Source organism: Monodon monoceros, unplaced genomic scaffold (assembly GCF_005190385.1).
Source record: "Monodon monoceros isolate NGI ecotype Baffin Bay Population unplaced genomic scaffold, NGI_Narwhal_1 Super_Scaffold_3, whole genome shotgun sequence".
Lineage (NCBI taxonomy): Eukaryota > Metazoa > Chordata > Mammalia > Artiodactyla > Monodontidae > Monodon > Monodon monoceros.
This window is the reverse complement of record NW_021703780.1, coordinates 101047302-101068217: the sequence shown is the minus strand read 5'-3', so window position 1 is coordinate 101068217 and position 20916 is coordinate 101047302. Positions and strand designations below refer to the sequence as shown.

The following is a 20916-nucleotide window of genomic DNA, read 5'->3' as shown; positions in this document are numbered from 1 at the left end:
AAAAGTTTCCGTTTCCCCTCCTCTCTCCCTGGAGATAATCACGGGTGTGATTTTTTTTTCCACATAGATTAGCCTCCCTGTTCTAGGACTTGATGTAAGTGGAATTGTCCCTCTTCCCTGGGGCAGAACAATATTGAAATTGGGCCAGTTAATCACTCTACAGTGGCCTCTAAACGTTCAAGTGAAAGGAAGACTTGTACATCTCTCACTTTAAATCAAAAGCTAGACATGATGAAGCTTAGCGAGGAAGGCCTGTCGAAAGCCCAGCTGGGCCGAAAGCTGGGCTTCTTGTGCGAGCAGTCAGCCACGCCGTGAAGGCAAAGGACAAGTTCTGGAGGAAATTACCGGTGCTCCTCCAGTGAACACACGAATGGTAAGAAAGCAAAACAGGCTTATTGCTGATGTGCAGAAAGTTTCAGTGGTCTGGATAGAAGATCAAACCAGCCACAACATTCCCTTCAGCCAGAGCCTCATCCAAAGCAAGGCCCCAGCTCTCTGCAACTCTGTAAAGGCTGAGAGAGGGGCGGAGGCTGCAGAGGAAACGTGTGAAGGTAGCAGACTTGGCTCGTGAGGATTAAGGAGGGAAGCCGTCTCCATAGCATCAAAGTGGAAGGGGAAGCAGCCAGTGCTGATGTAGAAGCTGCAGCAAGTTACCCAGAAGGTCTAGCTGAGATAATTGGTGATTTTCAATGTGGATGAAACAGCCTTCATGGGAAGAAGAGGCCACCTAGGACTCTCATAGCGAGAGAGGAGAAGTCAGTGCCCGCCTTCAGCGCCTCAGAGGACAGGCTGACTCTCTTGTTAGGGGCTAATGCAGCTGGTGACTTCAAGTTGACCCTAGTACTGAGTTATCATTCCAAAAATCCTAGGACCCCTAAGAATTACGCTAAATCGACTCTGCTTATGCTCTGTTAACGAAACAACAGAGCTTGGGTGACAGCACGTCTGTTTACATGGTTTACTGAATATTTTAAGCCCACTGTTGAGACCTACCGTTCAGAAAAAAAGATCCCTTTCAAAATGTTACTGCTCACTGACAACGCACTTGGTCACCCGAGAGCTCTGATGGAGATGGACGATGGGATTAATGTTGTTTTCATGCCTGACAACACAACATCCTTTCTGCAGCCTGTAGATCAAGAAGTAATGTGGACTTTCAAGTCTTATTATGTAAGAAATACACTTTGTTAGGTTGTAGCTGCCATAGACGGTGATTCCTCTGATGGATTTGGGCAAAGTAAACTGAAAACCTTCTGGAAAGGATTCACCGTTCTAGATGCCATTAAGAACGTTTGCGGGACTTCCCTGGCGGTCCGGTGGTTAGGACTGCGTGCTTCCAGTGCAGGGGGCGCGGGTTCGATCCCTGGTCGGGGAACTAAGATCCCACGTGCCTCACGCGCATGGCGTGGCCAATACAAATTAAGAGAAAAAAAAAAAGAACACTTGTGATTCATGGGAAGAGGTCAGAATATCCAAATGAAGAGGAATTTGGAAGAAGCTGATTCCAGCCCTCCTGGATGACTTTGAGGGGTTCGAGACTTCATGGAGGAAGGACTGCAGACGTGGTGGGAACGGCAGGGGAGCCAGAACTAGAAGTGGAGCCTGAAGATGGGACTGAATGGCTGCCATCTTGCGATGAAACCTGGGAACGGATGAGGGGCCGCTTCTCATGGATGAGCAAAGAGAGCGCTTTCTTAACACGGAGCCTGCTCCTGGTGAAGAGGCTGTGCAGGTAGTTGAAACGACAGCAAAGGCCTCAGGATGTGACACAAACTTCGCTGATCAAGGAGCTGCGGGGCTTGAGAGGATTGACTCCAGTTTTGAAGGAAGTTCTGTGGGTAGAATGCTGCCAAACAGCATTGCTGCTCCAGGGAAATCATTCATGAAAGGAAGAGGCCATCAGTGCAGCGAACTTCATGGTGGCTTTGTTCTCAGAAATGGCCACAGCCATCCCAGCCTCAGCAGCCTCCATCCTGATCAGTCAGCGGCCGCCAGCACCGGAGGCGAGACCCTGCACCAGCAGAAGGGCTACAGCTGGCTGACGCTCAGGTGATGGTCAGGGTTTTTTAGCATATTTTTAAATTAAGGTCGTACATTGTCTTTTTAGACGTAACGCGATTGCACACATAAGAGACTACCGTATAGTGTAAACATAACCTTTATAAGCACCGGGAAACCAAAGGATTCATGCGATTCACTTTATTGTGATATTTCCTTTATTGAAGTGTTCTGGAACCTAACCTGCAGTATCTCTGAGGTATGCCTGTAATAATGTTGACTACTCTTTAATACGTTTATTGCTATCTGTATATCTTCTTCTACGTAGCATCTTTCAAATCTTTTGCCCATTTAAAAATATATATATGTTTATTTGGCCACACCGGGTCTTAGTTGCGGCACGCCGGATCTTCGTTGCCGCATACAGGATCTTTAGTTGCGGCATGTGGGACTAGTTCCCCGACCAGGGATTGAACCCAGGGCCCCTGCCTTGGGAACGTGGAGTCTTAGCCACGGGGCCACCAGGGAAGTCCCTCTTTTGCCCATTTTTAATTGGGTTTAGAATTTTAAAAAAATTATAGAAGTTCTCTATGAATCTGTTTACCAGTTCTTTGTCCCATATATGTTTTGTAAATATTCTGTCACAATCTGTGGCTTTGTCTGTTTGTTTTCTTGATGTCTTTTGATAAGCAGACGTTTTTGTTTTTTGTTTTGTTTTGTTTTGTTTTGTATTTTGGCTGCGCCGTGCAGCAAGCGGGATCTTAGTTCCCCGCCCAGGGATCAAACCTGTGCTCCCCGCAGTGGAAGCTCAGAGTGTTACCCACTGGAGCGCCAGGGAAGTCCAGCAGACGTTTTAAATTTTGATGAAGCCTCATTGTTCATTTTTTCCTCTAATGGTTTTCACTTTCCGTGCCCTGCTTAAGAGATCTTTGCCTGTTCCAAGTCGTGAAGGCACCCTGCTCTGTTTCCTTCTAAAAGCTTTATGGCTTTAGCTCTTATGTTGAGGCCTTCGATCCACCTGAGTTAGTAGTATTTGTATCTACCATGAGCTGGCGTCCACCTGACCTTTGTTGACCTTGTTCACAGGACTCTTCGGCGGTTCCAGTTCAGCGTTTGTCCCTGTCTGTTCGTTTGCTGACCTGGTCACTGGTCCGTGCACTTGTCTGCACCCAGCATGTGGGCCCTCCCTCCTATGGGCCAGGAGAGACCCCTGCCCCGTGGGAGCTCCCAGCCGCGGGGACAGACGCAAAGCCCCCTCCTCAGGGCTGCGGGCCCAGAGAGGGGAGAGCAGAGGCGGGACCCCTGCCGACGGGTTGCGGGTGGGGTGCGTTCTTGCCATTGCAGCGAAATCTCCCTGACGAAAGGGTCGCCAGACCCCAGCACAGGGCGTGCTGGTCTCAGGCAGTCTTTGTCTGTAAGAACCTTCGCCTGTAAACATTTTATTAGACCATTAAGTGGCCTTCAGCCTCTCCCACATTCACTAATGCCAGAGAAGGCGGAGCATATGTTGCCATTTTTATGAAACTCTTGCTTTTCCAGAGGCTTATTCTGGGACCTAATTTACTCTGAGTCTCATCCCACAGATCTGGCTTAATTTGTGAGACTGGGATGACCGTCTGTAGGCAGGGCCTTCCTGGAGTTGGGAGATGAGCTGCATGACAGTCACACGCCTCTTAAAAACCGTTCTGCTTGTGAACGTACCGACCTTGGGACACTCTGGGTGCGGGGTGCCAAGGGCACCAACCCACTTGGACCATACCTTTGTCCTCCTTTTCAGGTTAACATAGTGATTCCACGTGTCTTACGGTGCAAAGCATGTTGGTGTTCAGAACCCTGCTGGAGACGTAGGGGTACATGCAGAGCACAGGGCACTCTGGTGCTTGTTGTCACGTCCCGTGTTCCTCTCAGGATGTGGAGCTGGGTCGTGGGATGCATTCTGGAGCAGCTCTCTGGAAGGGGTTGCCTGGAGAGCCGAGGCAGAGTCTTCTTTTCCGTCTGGTCCCCAGGTGGTATCTGTAAACCTGTGTTAGCGGTCCCCTCGGGCTCCAGGGAGGCGGACGTTCCCCATGCAGTCGGCTTGCTTGGACTCATTTGACCAGCCACCAACCTTGAAAAATTATCCTTGCCTTTGTCAGGCATCAGAGGAAGGGGTGATCTCTGGGTGACAGGCCAGGAGCCGAGGCACCAGGAGCAGAGCGGGGACTGGGCGCGCAGCATTGCCTGCCACACCCCGGTGCCTGGTCAGCGGACAGAGGGGAGTCAGCTCTAGAGAAGGCTTTTCCTGCCTCCCCGGAAGCCCACCCGCAGGAGGCAGCTGGGGTTGGAGGGAGGGTGGAGGGCGGGCAGCCAGGAGCCTGCACCAGCAGCCTGGGCTCTTCCCACATCGCAGAGGGCCCTCCTCTGCGAAAGAAAATGTTCAAAGAAAATGGCATCTTTGAACATAGCATGAGAGTAGAGTACATTTATTTCTATAATTCAGAGTTCTTGCTTCGTTTTAAAACCTCCAACTTGTTCAACCTGAGTGAAAGCCTTAGAAAACAGTACCTACAGGAGGGTGGCCCCTCCTCCCATCCCTCCCCCCACCTCCTCCCTCCATTTTCCTTCCTCCAGCTCCCTCCCGCCTTCTTGCAATGTAGGACTCAACTGTCATTTCACCTCAATTTCCCTGGAAAGTGGGTGGCAGCTTGGGGAAGGTTCTGCGGAAGCAAGTCTCTGGGGTGTGTTGCCTTTGTCCTCTCGCTAGAAATGAGCTCCTTGGGCAGAGGCCTCAAGAGATGACAGTGCGGCCAGGACGTGTGGTGGGTGCGGCAGCCCTTGTGACGGCGGCACAGGAGCGAGCGACGCTGGAGGAGCCGCTGTGTGGCGGGACTTGCCTTCAGGTCCTTTTGGAGTCCTTGCTGACTTTTCTTTTCTGGAGCATCTTTAATATTATTTTATGATTTCATAAGAAAAAGTGTTGAACTAAGGAAAATCATTCAGTGACACGTCACTAATACAATGCAAGTCGCTTCGAAATACGATATGAGACTTTTAAAGTTTCACTTTCCTCAGTTACATAAAATAAGACTAAAATTGAACTGAACTGAACTAAAACTGAACTAAAAACTTTGTCTCAGTCAGTGAGGCACAGTTCCTTCAGTGACTATTTGCAGCCACCGTGGGAGATACTCAATGGAAAGTGACCTAGTACAGACCCAGAGGCCATCAGTTGACACCAGAGTATTAACGAAGTGATGCAGGATTGGAGAATTCCTGAGGTCTCTTTGTTTCCAGGAGGGAAACTGGAAATTGCCGTGCTCTGTGTCACCTGAGAGCTGTAAATAAGGTGCTTTTGAAGAAGGAGTGTGGGTAAGAGGGAGCACCTCCGCAGTCTTGGGGGTGGACTGCGACAGCACAGTCACACAGCTGAGGAAACCTTGGTTGAAGGGGGAGTGGGGGAGTCCCGGCGGCTGGTGGAGGACTGAATCTGAAGGTGCAGCCCTGGGTCGCTGAGGTCTCGGCGATGGGGAGACTCTGCACCAGCCTGCAACTCTGACATGTGGCCTCTGTGCCATCTCACCTCCCTGCCCTGTGGATGGTGCCTGGACCTCACACTTGGACTCTTAGCTGTGTTCTGGCTTTCTGCATCCTTAGTGGGCTCATGGTCTTATGTCCAATTTCCAGGTGACTGCAAGCCCTTGATGTGAGGGGTGAGGCCCACGGCCTTTGTGTCTCTGCCTGCATTTAGGACAGGACTGTGCACACCGAGGCAGCGGGGCCTTCCTGGGGGGAGGAGTGTAGGTTTTGGATTCAGAGGCTGTGAATCTGGATCCCGGCTGCACAGCCTAATATCTGTGTGACTTTGGGTGAAACGATGACGATTGCGACAGCGACGGCGCGAGTGAATAATTGCTCGGCCTTGTCTGAGAAGTAAGGGTAGCCATGATGCGCACTGCACAGCGCCGGTGGTTCAGGTGAGGTCATGCGTGTAAGCAGTCAGCTTAGTTGCTTGGAAAATGCCACGAAGGCACTAAAATCAGGACACTTGAGTTGAGTTGTTAAAGCATGTTAGTACGCAGTCTTCATTAGTAAAGGACAGAAATTCATCCCAAACTGCTGCTTACAACCAGCATGATTTGTGGGCTGCGTTTAGGCACAGCTGGATCCAGGGCCCCCCATCTCTCGGGCCAGGTCCCTCGTGCCCGCTTGTTTCTCAGGCCGGCTGCCTCCTGCAAGGTTGCGGACCTGCCCGTGGCTCTGGGCTCAGCTTTCTCGCTGCCGAGTCAGTGCCCCCGGCAGAAGACGCAGCAGAGACTGAGCGGCTGGATCTGGGCCCAGCCTGTGCCTGGCGCTTGGCCTGGGGCTCCTGCCAAGTAAACAGAGAGACGGAGCCGGGGGACGAGGACCTCGGAGGAGAGCGGCTCTGTGAGCAGTTGGTGGACGGGACACAGGGTCCCCGTATCGGCAGCAGATGCAGTTCCCTCGTGGGTTCCGAATCCCTCAAAGTGGGAGCTGTTCTCGTGTGTCCCCCAGCCCAGCACAGCTACCAGCTTCCGTTACAAACCAAGCATTCGGCTATTTTTCTTGCTCTGGGAATGGTTGATAAAAAGTTTCTGTTTAGTTGAAGCATTGCAAAAGTTATACAGGAAAAATAAACAAATCTGAGGACCTGGCCAGTTGTGGCCTGGAGGGACATCAAAGGTTGGCCAGTCACCAGGCCCCACTTGCACTGGGGCGCGTTGTGTCCACCCTCAGGTCTGCAGACCTGGGGCTGGAAACCAGCTCCACACAGCTGTGCTCGGGCTGGACGTGCTGAGCCCACGCTGGAGCAGCTGGTGGTCTGTACCGGCCTTCTTCCTGCCCCAGCCCGGGGCCCTGCCTGCCCGCCCCCACTTCCACCCCTCGACCAGCCCCCTCAGGCCTGCACCGGCCTCTGGCAGCTGCCTCTACACGGGCCGTATCTCACACCCTGTCACCCCTCAGCACTCAGCTCACTCGCCCCGTCTCCCAGTGAATCCCTCGCAAGACCCCCAGGAGCCCTGTTAGCCCAGCTTGCAGAAGCCACAGGTCACTGGCCAGTTTCTCGCCGGGCCACTCTCGGAACGGGGCCCGGTGTGGTCCTGGTTTAGGGCAATGGGGACCATAGGAATGGGGACTGAGGTTGGAATCTTTTGACAGGAGAGGTGGGTGGGGGCAGCCTTTGTCCGGCTGGCGTTGGCAGTGGTCCTGAAAACTGTTTTCAGATCCCTGACGTAGCAGAGGGAGACCTCTGGTCCTGGGATGGACTCTTATCATATAAGAATAGCCCAAGCATTTTCCCTCTGACATTTTAGTAGGTAGTGATCTTTGTTATAAAGTATTTATAGTTATTGCGAAGTGAATTTTCTTGTCCCGATTTTGGAAAACAGTACGGGAAGAAGAAAACAAAAATCACCCATGACCCCACATCCATGGGTGTTGATGATGTTAGGGAAAGGGTGGTGTGAGCCAGGAGAACCAGTCAGATCTTAATCATGTCCCATTAGTTGGGCACCTTCTACGTGCCAGGCTCTGTGCTTGACGCTCGGAAAGCTCCACAGCCCCTCGGGTGTCACAGGTGAGGAACTGGGGCTCGGGATGGGCTGAAGAGCTTGGCTGCAGCCACGCAGCAGCCAGGTGAGGAGAGAGCTGGTGTGGGAACCCAGATCCCAGTAAGGGAGCAGCGACCGTGAGTCAAGACCACAGCACACACACGTTTCTTGTAACCCAAGTCCCTGTTTAAGGGGCTCTTTGCAAATAGCATCTAAAGCACCGAAAGATGCTGTGCAAGGGGTTTTACTCTGCGTGACTCAAGGCAGCGAAACGCAAGCGGGGAATGAAAGAACAGGACCAACCGCAGCCGGCCTCCCGAGTGGACCTCTCTGCCGTCTCTGGCCCCAACCCAGACGTGACTGTAAGAACCGCTCCGGAAACAGCTGGTGACAGACTCTGTGCTTTCAGCCTTTCTGTTTTCGCTGTTGCCAGAAAAATAATCAGCTCTGTGTCTCAAGTGCTTGATAAAGTGGCCCAGACACCAGCTGTAGCTTAAAACAGTTTCTGGTTTAGTTGCTTTTAGCCAACAGATGGGTGGCCTCCTGGGCTGAGTGTGGCGCCCGCATCCGAGGACGGCCGCGCCCCTGTCCTCACCGCGTCTCGTTCTGTGCCTCCGGTCCTCCTTTGCCTGTGCTTCCGGAGGCTCGGGCTTGGGTTGAGAAGGGCGGCTCTGGGCTGGGCGTTGGCTGCCCGGGGGCTGTGCGGGGGCCCGGCCTCCGGGAGGTGGGGAGCAGAGGCGGGTGCAAGGGCAGAGCCTGCCTCTCTCCAGCCACAGCCGTCCTGGCTCTCTAGCTGATGATTTCTTCTGTAACTTCGTTACGTTTTAGTTTTTCTTGGTTTTGGACCTTCTCTGCGGCCTTCCTCCTAAGGAGGACGGGACTCCCTCCCCTTCCTGTCGCCGGCCTCAGCTGCAGTCACGGGGTTCCGGGAGCCTCCGCAGCCAGGGGGGCCCCGGGCCTCTGCCGAGAAGCTCACAGACGGTGGGAGCAGGCAGCGGGAGGAGGGAGGCCGCTGACAGGGTAGAGGGTCTGTATTCGCACGCCCTCCCCCGGCCCGGCCTCCCGCAGCCGGCCTCCCTGGCCACTGCCTTGAGTAATCACCGTCCCCGGGCACCGCCGTGGACTCCCCACCTAACACTCGGCCGCTGGCCCTCAGTTACCAGTGCGAGGAAGTCCAGGCCCTGCCTTGGCGGGTGGGGTCCGCGGCACAGACGCACCCTCACCAGGGCCTCTGCCCGCTGCTCCCGCTGCAGGAAACCCACCCGCTCTGTCTCCCAGGGAGTCTCCCACCCCCCCTCTCAGAGTGTTGCCCGCTGCACCCACCACTCCGGGCCCCAGTCCCGTCGCACTTCCTGACTGCCGCCTCTGCGTTGAGTGTGTCAGTGGCTGGTGCTGGCACGTTCACTCTGTGAGGGCAGGGCCTTGCTTGCTTTGTGGAACTGCGGTGTCCCCTCAGACTAGTGCTGGGCCCATGGTGGAGCTGGAACCAAGTGCACTGCCCGGTGAGTCCTGAGCGGGTGCTCGTCCGGTACATCCCTGCTGGCTGAACCTTTGGCCGCAGCTGCCGCCATTACCCTGGTGCGTGTCCCGGGAACGCAGCTTTGCTGCCCGTAGCACTCGGGAGCAGAGATGACCCCTGGCACGGGCAGTAGCCGAGCCTTCCACGGCACCTACTGTGCGCCAGGCGCGGTATTGTAGTAACGTGTTTCCCGCCACCCCAGGGGCCGGCACTCTTGTCACCCCGTGTTGTGGATGAGGAAGCCGAGGACCAAGGGTGACGTCACTGCAGCAGTGGGCCTGGAAGCGGCAGGGCTGAGATTCACAGCCAGACTCCGGCTCCGTGGCCTGGGCTGTCACCCGAAGGTGCCCGAGCTCCTTTCAGGGAGGGGCTTCGGAGGTGAATGATCAGACACGTCCCCTCTCTAGAGGTGGTCCAGGCGCGGTAGCCATTGCTCCCACTCGCGGAGCTCTCTGTGTGGTTCCTGGAGCTGTTGCAGGGGGCTGGGGCCGTTCGGGAACGGGGTGCACACAGTCAGCCCTCAGGCAGGGACGCCAGTGGCCAGGTTCCCCAGAGTCCCCGTGGGGATGTGCAGCTGGGGCTGCTGCTAGCCACAGTCTAAGGATCCTTCCAGGTGCTAGAAGCTCCCTGGCCATTCCCAGTCCCCGCCTGGTCCCTGTTTCACAGTCGCTGTCCTGAGGCTCTGCCTGTAGCTGGTACAGAGCTCTCCTAGCCTGTTCTTCAGTGTGAGCTGTGTCACCAGGTGCAGCAAAGATCAGCTCCCCAGGGACGGGCCCCAGCAGACTGGGCTTCAGGCCAGTTCTCACCATGTCCCTGTGAGTGGGGGGCTGGGGGTGAGAGGCCCCAGATTGCAGAGTTGGCAGAACCAGGGTTCAAATCCAGGTCTTTGTGACTCAGAGTCTACAACACAACTCTGGTTATAGTAGTTCTCTGTTCACTAAAATGATGTCTAGTTACCTCTAATACATTTAGTTTCCATCATTGTTGTCAGGTGGTGAGAGGGGCGTGAGGTCGAGTGTCCCTCGCTGCGTGCCCCCTTGACCCTTTATAGTTGCCCCGTCGCTTCAGACGTGTGGGTGACACAGTGGGCTGCGTGGCCCCTGGGAGCCTTGGGTCGCACAGACGTTGACAGGCTGGGTGAAGTGAGGAAGCACGAGGAGGTCGAGGTACAGAAGCCAGGAAGGAGCATCTTCAAGGGCTGGACGTGGAAAGGCGTCAGAGGCACAGCAGCAAACAGGCCTGGACGCCAGCTCGTTCTCAGGGGTGTCCACACTGGAGATGTAGAGGATCCCTCATAAACGGAGACAAGGAACTAGGAAAGGTCTCCTCCAGAAGGTCGAGGTTAAATGGCTGCCCCAGGAGAAGACAGGACGTCCTCCCTGAGACCAAGTGCACTCGCGTCCGCGTCATCTGTGTTACAGAAGCGCTGGTGACGCACGTGGCCCTGGCCCCACAGTCCGGCCAGCCCCCGGGCACACTCCAGTCACACCCTGGGACCTCCCACGGAAAACAGCCCCGGCTGAGGACCAGTCACAGGGCGTATGAGGAAAGTTACCACCGTGCAGAAGAAATCCCATAGGCACAAGTGCGGACATCCCCGTCCTAGGAATCAGAAACCATGAAACAAATCTGGAAGGGGCTTTAAAATAAGAACGTTCGAAATGTAAATGAAGAAATGGAACACCTAGTGAGCTTAGGACATTATGAAAAAGAACCAAAAGAAATTCTAAATATTGAAAGTGCAGCCGCTGCCACGGACTTCCAGGCTGAGTAACCTATTACTGCTTCATGGGGGTTAGTGTGTGTAATGTATCCTTCACGTGTTATTTTTCAAAAGCCCTTTTTCCCCTGAATGTATAATAATTTATGCCTATTGAGAATGTGGGAAATAGAGGAAAGTATGAGGGAGAAATAAGAATCTAGTTACTCAGGATAACTCCTCTTAGTATTCTGACATAACCCCTTTCCTAGGAGGGATCCCACTGCATGTTAACATTTTAGGCGCTGAGCCATGAGCCTGCCCTGTGTCATTAAGCGCTCTTTGACAGCGTGTTTACTGGCCCCGCGGCGCCCCCGGCTTGTCCCACCGCAGTGCCCATCCCTCCCTCGAGGAACCGACGTGCCGTGGACGGTGTCTTCCGCTCTAGCAGCACTCCGGGGGCTTCTGCTGCCTTTCAGACTGTCCCTCAGAGCAGCTGTCACAACGCGACGCATTCGTCAGCAGCGAGTGGGGGACGGAGGGAGGGCAGGGGTGTGTGAGCGTGTTTTAGCCTTACTGCTGTATTAATGTAATAAGGAATCTGGCTTTTGTCCTGGGATCCTGGGACAGAGCTTCTGAAACCTTGGAATTTCCCTAGTGACCGGAGTGTCCTTACTGTTCCTGGTGGTCCCCTGGACCACACCTGAGTTTATGCTAGAGGAAGACTAGAGACCAGCCATGTGACTAGTGGGCTGGGGCTTTGGGCCAGAGACACCAGCCTGAGCTCTTGACCTCTGAGGAGGGGCAGAGCGGATCAGTCGAGTTCAGTCTCACGACCAGTGATTCAGTCATTCGTGCCTAAGTAATGAAACCACAATAAAAACTCTGGACCCAGGGGCTCAGTGGGACTTCCTGGTTGGCGAAGAGATGGATGTGCCAGGAGGGTGATGAGCCCTGATTCCGCAGTAGAGGCCTGTGTTTGTGCCCGCCCAGGCCGTGCCCCGTGTGTCTCTTCCTTTGGCTGGTCCTGATTTGTATCCTTTATAATAGAGCTGTAATCGTAAGTGCGGTGCTTTCCTGAGTTCTGTAGGTGTGGTTTCTTCTTTGGTTTGGCGTCTCTTCTCAAGGACCTCCTCCTGGGGCGGGGGCAGGAGTGGGGGCAAGGCCCCGGAAACTGAGGTCACGTGGCTACGAGAGAGCTCTGGTGGGTGGTGGAGGAGCTGGGCCCTGCCGCTTGCTCACTGTGTGTTTGGGCCTGTGAACGGACCTCCCTGACTGAGCTGCTGCCTTTGGAAGGTGGAATCACGGCGCTCTCCTTGCTGGGCTGTCGTGGGGATGGTGTGAGCGGAGTTGTGAGCGTCTGCATGCGGTGCTGGGCACACAGTGCTCGTTATTAGTGGGAGCTTAAGGCCATTGCTCTCTGCCTGGGGGGAGAACGGGGCATGTGGAGTCAGTGCCTGCCCTGCCCTGCCCTGCTGAAGACCCCATGCCCCCTCTCCTCCCCCTGCCGCCGTGGAAGCTGGTCGGCAGCCGGCAGACAGCCTGATGGGGCTTTGAAAGGACAAGTGCCAAGCGCTTGTCACTCCTTCCCCTGTTCTGTATGTAGGGTGCTGGGTGCAGGGGCCAGGCCTCATTTTCTTCTCAGTATCCCCATCACGCCCAGCTTCAATCTGAGAGGCCCGCTGTGGGACGCAAGAGGCCGGCAGAGCTGGTTCTGACTCGTGGGTGTGAAGGAGGTGGGACCCCACTCAGGGTCGGGCCGGGGGCCCAGGGGCCGTGGAGATGCCGTGCCCCAGCGAGCCTGCCGTGAGCACAGAGGAGAGGTTCGAGGTCCTTTCAGGGTAGCCATTCACTCCACCTTGAAGGAGACGGGGCCCAGGGAACCTGACGAAGCTAGACCATCGTCAGGGAGCCGCCCGAAGGAGGACACTGGAACCCACTGGGCTAGAGAGGGCCTAAGAGACTGTGTCACCCACGAGGACCCAGCGTCTCCCGTGCCTTGGGCGGCCGCATGTGCTGCACTCTTGGGAAGATTGGGAACAGCTGTCCCGAGTTGTTGCCATTGAGTCATATCTGGTCCCTGAGCCAGCGGTTGGCACCTCTGGTCATTCCAAGGAGATCTGGCCCTGTCCCCGAGGGTCCAGGGGAACCGAGTGGTCGGCATCCTCTGAGGCGCTGGCGGCTGGGCCTCCGTGGCCTCCTGCTGTGTGCTCGGCCCCGAAAGGCCCTTCCCTCTGCTTTCCGGCCTCCTCCCTCCCTCCGGTTGCTAAATTCCCCTCTTCTGTGCTTGCTCAGCAGAAACTTCACGTCTTACTTTGATGTACTTCACTGTGTTGACCTTGTGGGTTTGTGTGCGTCTCCCCCACCAGACTATGAGCTTCTTGAGGGCAGGGACTCGGCCACGCTAGTCCCTGAAGGCGGCACTCGGCCCCGGGCGCAGCAGCAGAGGCCGAGGGGGATGGAACCAGACTGTTATTTCGGGCTCCGGGCGGCTGCAGGTTCTGCAGGAGGCATCGTGGCAGCGTAACGCGGGGGGAGAGGTCCCAGGTGGTGCCCCCCGCCCCCCAGCCAGTGCTCAGGGCGCTCGCACGGTGGCCCTGCCCTGAACGTGCCCTGCTGCTCCCTCTGAAACGCGGCCGCCTGCTCAGTCCCCTCTGTCTCCGTCCAGAAAAATGTCTAATTGTGTCTTGAACTCATTTTCATTGCTTGCTTCAATGGCCTCACTTGGCAGCTGAGGCCATATGCTAATTCCACCCTTTTCATGAAGGAATTCTGCTGATTTTACTTACTTTTTATGGTAGATTTCCCCCCTCTTTTCTTCTTTTTTTTCTCCTGTTTCTCCAGTAAACAGTTTCCTGAGGCCACGCTCTCAGGCTCTGCGACCCTGAGCTCTCAGACCGTCTCAGTCGGAGGAGCCCGGCGGGCCTCACCCTTCCAGCCCCTTTGGCCTGGCCCAGGCAGGGACGCCTGCCGTGGTTTCTCTGCCTCAGACGGGGGGCTCGCCGTGGCCTGGGGCCCTGTCTCTAGAAGGGCCTGTCTGTGTCCAAGGCCACAGCAGCCATCGTCCCTCAGAACAAGCAGAGTGTGGTTTTCCTGTCTCGGTGCCTTGTGAGTGGTGGACCCACCTCTACGGTGGTGGTGGTTGGAAGCGGGGTTCAGAGGGGTCAGGATCTGCGACCTTGGCTGAGTTTCTTCCCCACCCTGAGTCTCAGCTTCTTCATCTCTCAGGTGGACTTGTGAGGGCCCCTCCTCCCCATCGCTGGGGGTCTTCTCCCGGGGGAATGCAGCCCTTGGAGGCCCCTGGGCACTCTGTCTGCAGGTCCCAGCCCCCTGGTGTTCACAGCGTGCGGTCCTGTCCGTGCTCCCTTCTTCCTTCTGTCTCTGCTTCTGGACAAGCACACGTGCCTCTTTGCAGTGTAGGAGGACGTCACCACTACAGAACAGAGAGGAATCCGTGCATGGCTGGTGGAGGGCCCTGCTCAGTGCTTTAACTGCGTCCCAGCTCTGTTCATTCCCTGTAGGGGCACTCGCTGACCACCGGCTCTGTGCTGCTGCCCGTCGGGGCCTCTGTCCCTGGGGGTAGGCTGCAGGGGCACGGACGAGTCACAGAACAGGGCTGTCCTGGGCAGCGTGGGGACCACGGCACCCCAAGGGAGGGCCACCTCATCCAGACCACGGAGAGTCGGGAAGATCCCTGGGAGGTGACATCTGAGCTGCAGTTCAAAGTCTGAGGTGCCAGGAGAAGGGACGAGATGGCAGGAGCGCTTTGGTGCATGGGCTTGTGCCCAGGTCCCAGGGGGAGACAGCAGGGCCGACCGGGAGCTGCGGGGCACATGGGGGGGGGTGCTGGGGGCCCAATCCCACTGCCCTTCTCTCTGCTCCTCGGGGGAGCTCTGAGCTCTTCCCCACGCAGGGTAACATGGTGCTTGTGGATCCAGGTCTCTGGGCTGAGCGCCTGCCACCCCGACTGGCTCTTTACCTTGGGTGTGATGTAGCTTCTCTGGGCCTCCACGTGTCCATCTGCAGGACGTGGTGTTGGTAGCGGTGCCTGCTGCCGCTAAACATTAGCTGTGAAGACAACGCGCGGCGCTCGTGGAAAGGGCTCGTCCCAGGGCCGAGATGAGGAGAGCGTCTGTCCTAGAGGACATTCCGGCCTGGTGCCACTGAGGCTTTCCTGCTTCACCCTTCCAGGAAAATCATCGTCTTAGGTCATCTCAGACTTTCTACCTCGTGGGAGCGTTTTGAGACTCGGTGTGAGAACCGGTGCTTGAAGCTGTAGTGAGAAGACCACCAGAGAGCAGCCGTGTGTCAGCCCCTCCCATCCTGGTAGACAGGCTCTGATAGCTACAGCCTCGGTTCAGAGCGTGGGGGCCTGGGGAGCCCTACACGAGGCGCCAGGGAGGGGCGGCTTGCCCCTTGTGGCCTACAGGGACCGGGTCCGAGCTGAGGTTCGTCTGACCGCAGGCCCGTGGCTTCGTGTCCTCTGCTCTAGCCCACTGGGGCCTGGTGACAGCGGAGAGCCTGCCACCCTTTCCCTCCAGGATGAACTTTCCTGTCCTCACTGAGGCCCAGTGTGGGTCATGGGGGCAGGAGGGGCCGGAGCTCAACAGATGGGTCCCTATGTGCTTTCCTGATTCACGAGGCCAAAGAGGTGGTTGTTTGTTCTGGTTCCTCCAACCTCTCTTTCTCGAGAAAACTCCCTCCAGAGACCTCACACTGGGAGCTGCAGGCCGGTTTTGGGCAATGGACATGTTTTGTTTGGGCCATACAGTTTAAACATTTTGTTTTGAATTGGTTGTCACCATTTAAAAATTGGCAAATTTCATACAATGGTCCAGATTTTTGGCTTCTCTTGAAAAACCAGAAGATCTGACAACTCCAGGCCCACATTCCTTTCTGGCTATGTGGGCTGGAGCTGAGGGGGGACTGCCCCCTCCAGCCAGGGCCTAGGAATGGCTGCGGCGTCTAGACTTGTGCCTCGTCTCGCGCCAGGCGTGCCGCTCAGTTGAGGACCCACCAGGTCCTGCAGGTGTTCACGTCTGCCCACCACCCCCGCCTCAGGACAGGTTCAGTCACGACCGTGGATGAGCACCTGCTGGGCCAGGTCCTGGGCCGTGAGGTTTGCACGTGGGATCTGGGAGCCCCACGCTGCCCTGTAGGTGACAGGGGATCCTGTTTGCAGACGGGTGAGGGTGAGGCTCAGAGACCCGCTCTCCCCGGACAGGCAGGGAGGGGGGCTGAGGTGGGAGGCAGTGCGTGCCCCCCACATCCCATCCTTGTTCTCACGTGACCTGTGTCTGCAGGCGTTTCCCCTCACACCTCTCCACGGGGAGCGAAGGCATGTGGGCCCTAAACCCAGGGCACGGTTCTTCCTTGGGATCACAGGCTGCTGTCTTCAAGAGAAATCCTCTTTGGTGCCACTTCAAGGAGGAGGCCTGGTGGAGGGACAAGGGGCCTCAGGTCAGGCAGAGCCTGGCTCTGCTTCTGGCTCCACTACCTTGGTCCAGCAGCTGCAGCAGTTGTGCCTCCTGAACGCCCCCCCTTCCCCGTCCCCTCCCCGTCTCCTCCACTCCCCTCTCCCTCCCCTCTCACTTAGTGAGTGCTCACTGTGTACTGTTAGTTGCTGTTTTGAGCCCCAGGTGTCTCTTGCAGAGATGGGCTGTTGGCTGCACCTTGACCAGCCACGTTGAGACCCTTGATCATTGCAGCCGCTGTTCAGAGCGGTGAGGCTTTCGTGCTCATTCTCACAATGGAGCTCACACTGACAGGGCCCTGGGCTTGCAGCATTTTAGTGAAAAACACTGACTTAAAAGTAGCATTTTCACCCAGGCCCCTTGTGAAAGTATGGGGAGGACCTGGGTTGGACGGAACCTCCTGCCCTGTGGGTCCCAAGTGCTGTGTGAGGCCCACCACACAGCCTTGGAAAAGGTTCGTAGTGGCTTTATCTCCATTCTGTAGATGAAGAAATGGCCCAGAGTGCTTAGCTGCTACATGGAGCCGAGGCGCAGACTCGCCACCGTGGGGCCTGACCACGGCCTCTGTCCCCGAATCTGACCGGACCCCGCGTGTCCAGGGACCACGTGACAAAGATTCAGGAGTTCTCTGTCCCGGGAAGTCCTGTCGGTCCTGGTTGGTCGGCAAGTCCGAATGTTTACTCGGTCCTGCTGGGGAGACGCCCTGGTTCTGTTCTGAGGTCCTCGTGCCCGCAGATGACCACAGGGTAGGCCTCCAGGGTGAGGTTGTCAGGGCCCCAGACGTCCCTGGTGGCGAAGGGGCTGTGGGCGCACGTTCCCGCACCCTCCTCTCAGTGTTTGTCCAGAAGGAGCTCCTGCATCCATATTTGGTGATTTGTCTCTCTCCCCAGCCCCCTACAAGGTGTCTGCCAAAATCCTGTATAATTCGTATCATCTCCCAAGCTGTTATAGTATATGAGGACAGAGAATAATTTAGTTATTTTTGAAAAAAGATTCTTAGCAAAGGTAAAAAAGGGGGGGGGGAGTTTTCATACTCACTGCATGAAATAGACAATATTTCCTGAGACAGGAGATACGAGCCTCAAAGAATTTAAAATAAAACATTCATTTTATTATTTTTTTAAAGAAGGAAAACGAAAAAAAAAAAGTAGAATAGTCAGTCTTTTTATCCTAAGTACAGATGAAATTGATTAAACCTTAAAGACTGGCCTCCGCACACCCGGTTTATTAATTGAAGAATTTCCTCTTACCCAGAATGGGAAGTTCACATTAAACCGAGCTGGCCCCTGAGTGGCAGTGACACTTGAGAGCTGAACGTTTTCCACAATCCTATTTTCTCTTCGGAGCTAGAGGAAATCCTAAAATGGTTAAAGGGGGGAGGGGGATGGGGGAGAGAGCAGAAACCGTACATTTTAAGGAAGGCTTCTTTCATTTCCCTGTAAAGCATGAAATCAAATTATAGCTCATGGGCCACAATTATTTTATTTCTACATTTCAAATTCCATTTTCTGCTCCTTTTCGCTGCTCTTGAACAGGAGTTTACTGTTGTGCAAAGTCAGCTAAAAAGATTACCCCAGATAGACTACGACACAGTAGCTTAAGGAAGCAGGGGCAGGACTCCCTGGCTCGTGAGAGCCCGTGGCGCTGGAGCCCACGCGTACACCTCCATCTCCTCCGTCCGGGAAGGAGTGGCGGCTGACCCGCTTCGGCCCCTCTGCCCTGAGGAAGCGTGGACACCTCTGCTCTTCCTGTGCGCCCCTCCGAGGAGGCCGCTGTGAGCGGTGTATGTACTCTGCCCGTTGCTTCCAGGGCGGCCAGGAGAGATGGTGTGAGGCCATGCCTGGCGCCCGGTAACACTCCTCCCTGGTGGGGTCAAAGGTCATGCCTTTCCCAGTTCTCATCCAATCCCCCTATTTTGTCGAAGAGAGAGACTCGATTTAGGGCTAGTGTGTCTTTTACCGGCTCTTGCTGATCCCTTAATATCAGAGCAGGCCTGGGGCTCAGAGTTTCAACTCGCGTTAACATCGGACAGCAGTGCATTCCATTGTTTTGCTTTGTTGTTTTATTTATCTTCTCTGTTAACTTCTACTTACAGCACATTTAATGCATTTACTGTCATGTAAAGTTCTTTTTAATGTAAATGCATTTGAGTTCCAAAAAAGGACTTGATTTAAACACACATAACTCGGTAGTGGTAGTAGTAGTGTCCATGGGCGTGGCAGGAGTCACACGCGTGGTCCACGGGTGGGGAATCCGGGTAACTCGGACTCCCTCCCTGAAGTAGGACACGCCAGCTCTCCAGACCCCCGGCGGAGAGCTCCAGCCATCCAGCCCCATCTTTACCTGCCCTGCCTCTCAGGAGGTTCTCGTAAAGATCCAGCCGAAGTCCTTCATGCTTCCATTCAAGATCACGTCGGCCACATGGCCCGTCCTTCCGAACGGGGCCCCAGCCGCTGCCCAGCCTCCACCCGCACAGTCGTCACCCCGCTCCGCCAGACGCCAGCATCGGGGCTGGCCGTGGCGTCTCGCACCCCTCCCCGCCGTGCGCTGACTCCCGCTCCTCCGCTGAGACCCCCCCACACACACACACTGCGGCTCACAGACCAAGGCCTGGGTTTTCGGTCTGTGTTCGCAGCCTCCAGCACAAGACACAGCTCGGGCACAGCGTCATTGATCTCTGTTGGACCAAGTGAGCAGACTAACTCCCCCACCTCCTCCACTTGGTGGACCAAGAGTCCAGTCCTGACGCCGAGATTCCGGTCCCTGCTGGTGTATAGAACTACCTGAGTGCCTTGTCTTGGCCCGCAAGCTGGAGGGGAAGGCTTGTGTTCTCTCCCCATCTGCCCACTCACTTGTGATGCCTGCTGGGATCCTGGGAATGGGAGATAAAACTGAACTAACAGGCCCAGAAAGATGCATGCAGACGGGACCCAAACACTCAGGGGCCGTGGGGCTTCATCTGCAGCCTCAGTGCGGCGCCCACACGCTACCTCTCCAGCAGGAGCCCCGCTGCCGTGCAGCTGACATCAGGGACTTCTGAGGGGTCCAGAGGTCACGGCGACTTGACTGACCCACTGGGAACCGGGTCAGCACCAGGCACCACCCGCGACTGACCCCACTGGAGACCCGGGTCAGCACCAGGCACCACCCGCGCCTGGCAGTAACCCTCGGTCAGTCTGTTTCTCCATCGGACTTTGATCAGGCGACAGGAAGTGACATAACTGGCCCGTCTTGTCTTTTTCAGAATCCCTAGTATTTCCCCAGAATGAATCAAACAGTGTCCTTCCCGATTCCCACGAACCCAGGGTAGGAAATCATTCTGAGACTAGAGGGGCAGAGTGAGCGAGTGGGTGGGAAACACAAGGCAACAACTTGTAGCTCACAAATGACCCTCTATATTTCTCAGTCTATCAGCGCTTTTCATCTAGTTGTACTGACTACAGAATCCTTTAAAGGTTTGCAGAATAATTATAACAGGGTTATAGTTTCTCAGTACTTTAAAAAATTACAATTTCCAATTCTGTAGATTATATATCTTAATCATTTCAGAAATAAAAATAAAGGAAAACTTAGAAAGGTCAGCATTTAACAAGTTATCTGTGAGATGCAACTTTCCTTCTGGGACTAAAGGGGGAAAAATGTGTTCAGGGAAAAGAAGTTTTCTGCTGGAGAGACTGAATATAGAACTTTAAACATTTTAGCAAATCAGATATTTAACCCAAATTTGATTTTTAATCAGAAGCTATGGGCATCCTGAAAAAGGGGAAATAATATCAAATTTAAAATAAAGAAAAAAAGAAATTTAACTGGTGACATTAAGTATTCACTAAGCGGTGCAAATGCACCGTTATCGACAACGTAAACCGCAGTGGAAATTGATATCCTGCTATCATCACGGCCATTTCCCAGTACACCGACTCCCCGAGTGCGGCGGCCTCCTCAGTCTGTGCGTGGGGACTCGCGGGCGGAGTCGCCGGAGGGGACACATGCAGGGCTGTGGGAAGCGCCTCGGGCACAGGGGCCTCCAGGAAGTGCGCTGCTGGGATGGTTCTTCCTGGCGGAGGAGGGAGAGGAGTTACCGCCACATGGAACAAACACTGCCAGCCCCCAAATCCAGCAGACCCAGGAGGCCCCCACAGGGACCTTGGTAAGTGCCAGCCAGTGGCCTGGAACACTGTGTCCCCCAGTACGCAGGCGATCCTGCAAAGGGGGCTCCCCCACAAGCATCCTGCTGAATTCCCCCAGACCAGCAGTGAGCCGCCTGAGCGGGACCACCTGGGCAGGACTGGACATCTCCCCTGGTCACCCAGGTGCCACAGTGCACTAGCTGCGAAGCCTGGCTTCCTCTTCTCTGGGAGAATGAGGAGCTACACCAAACGGACCAGGAGGAGAGCAAGCTTCAGGCGCCCCAGATCCCGTAGGTGACGAGCTGACCCAGCATCCAGCAGGACCAGCGTGCCGCCCCACTGGCAGGGAACCCCAAAGTGGCTGCCTAACCCAAGTGGCCGGCACACAGGTCGGGAGCCGAGCCCGGGCTCAGGACTGCACACGGCGGGCTGCAGACAGGTGGGCCCTGGAAGGGACGCTGCGCAGCCTACACGAACTGCCCACACTCACAACCAGGAGGGGTCGTGTAAAAATTCTTTACAGGTCGGCAGATGCGGCGACACCGGGCCT

The 20916-nt window shown here is 55.5% G+C and overlaps 1 protein-coding gene across 14 annotated transcripts in view; it reads left to right on the top strand.

Annotated features, from left to right (window-relative positions):
• Positions 1-20916, top strand: part of EEFSEC (eukaryotic elongation factor, selenocysteine-tRNA specific) — a 215569-nt gene that overhangs the window by 38922 nt on the left and 155731 nt on the right. Inside the window, exon 1 of one of the 14 annotated variants that reach the window (XR_003796599.1) lies at positions 8506-9049. The exons of the other annotated variants lie outside the window; for them this stretch is intronic. The gene's annotated coding sequence lies outside the window, so the exon portion shown is untranslated. Of the gene's footprint in view, positions 1-8505; positions 9050-20916 lie in introns of those variants that run through there. 14 annotated transcript variants of the gene reach the window in all.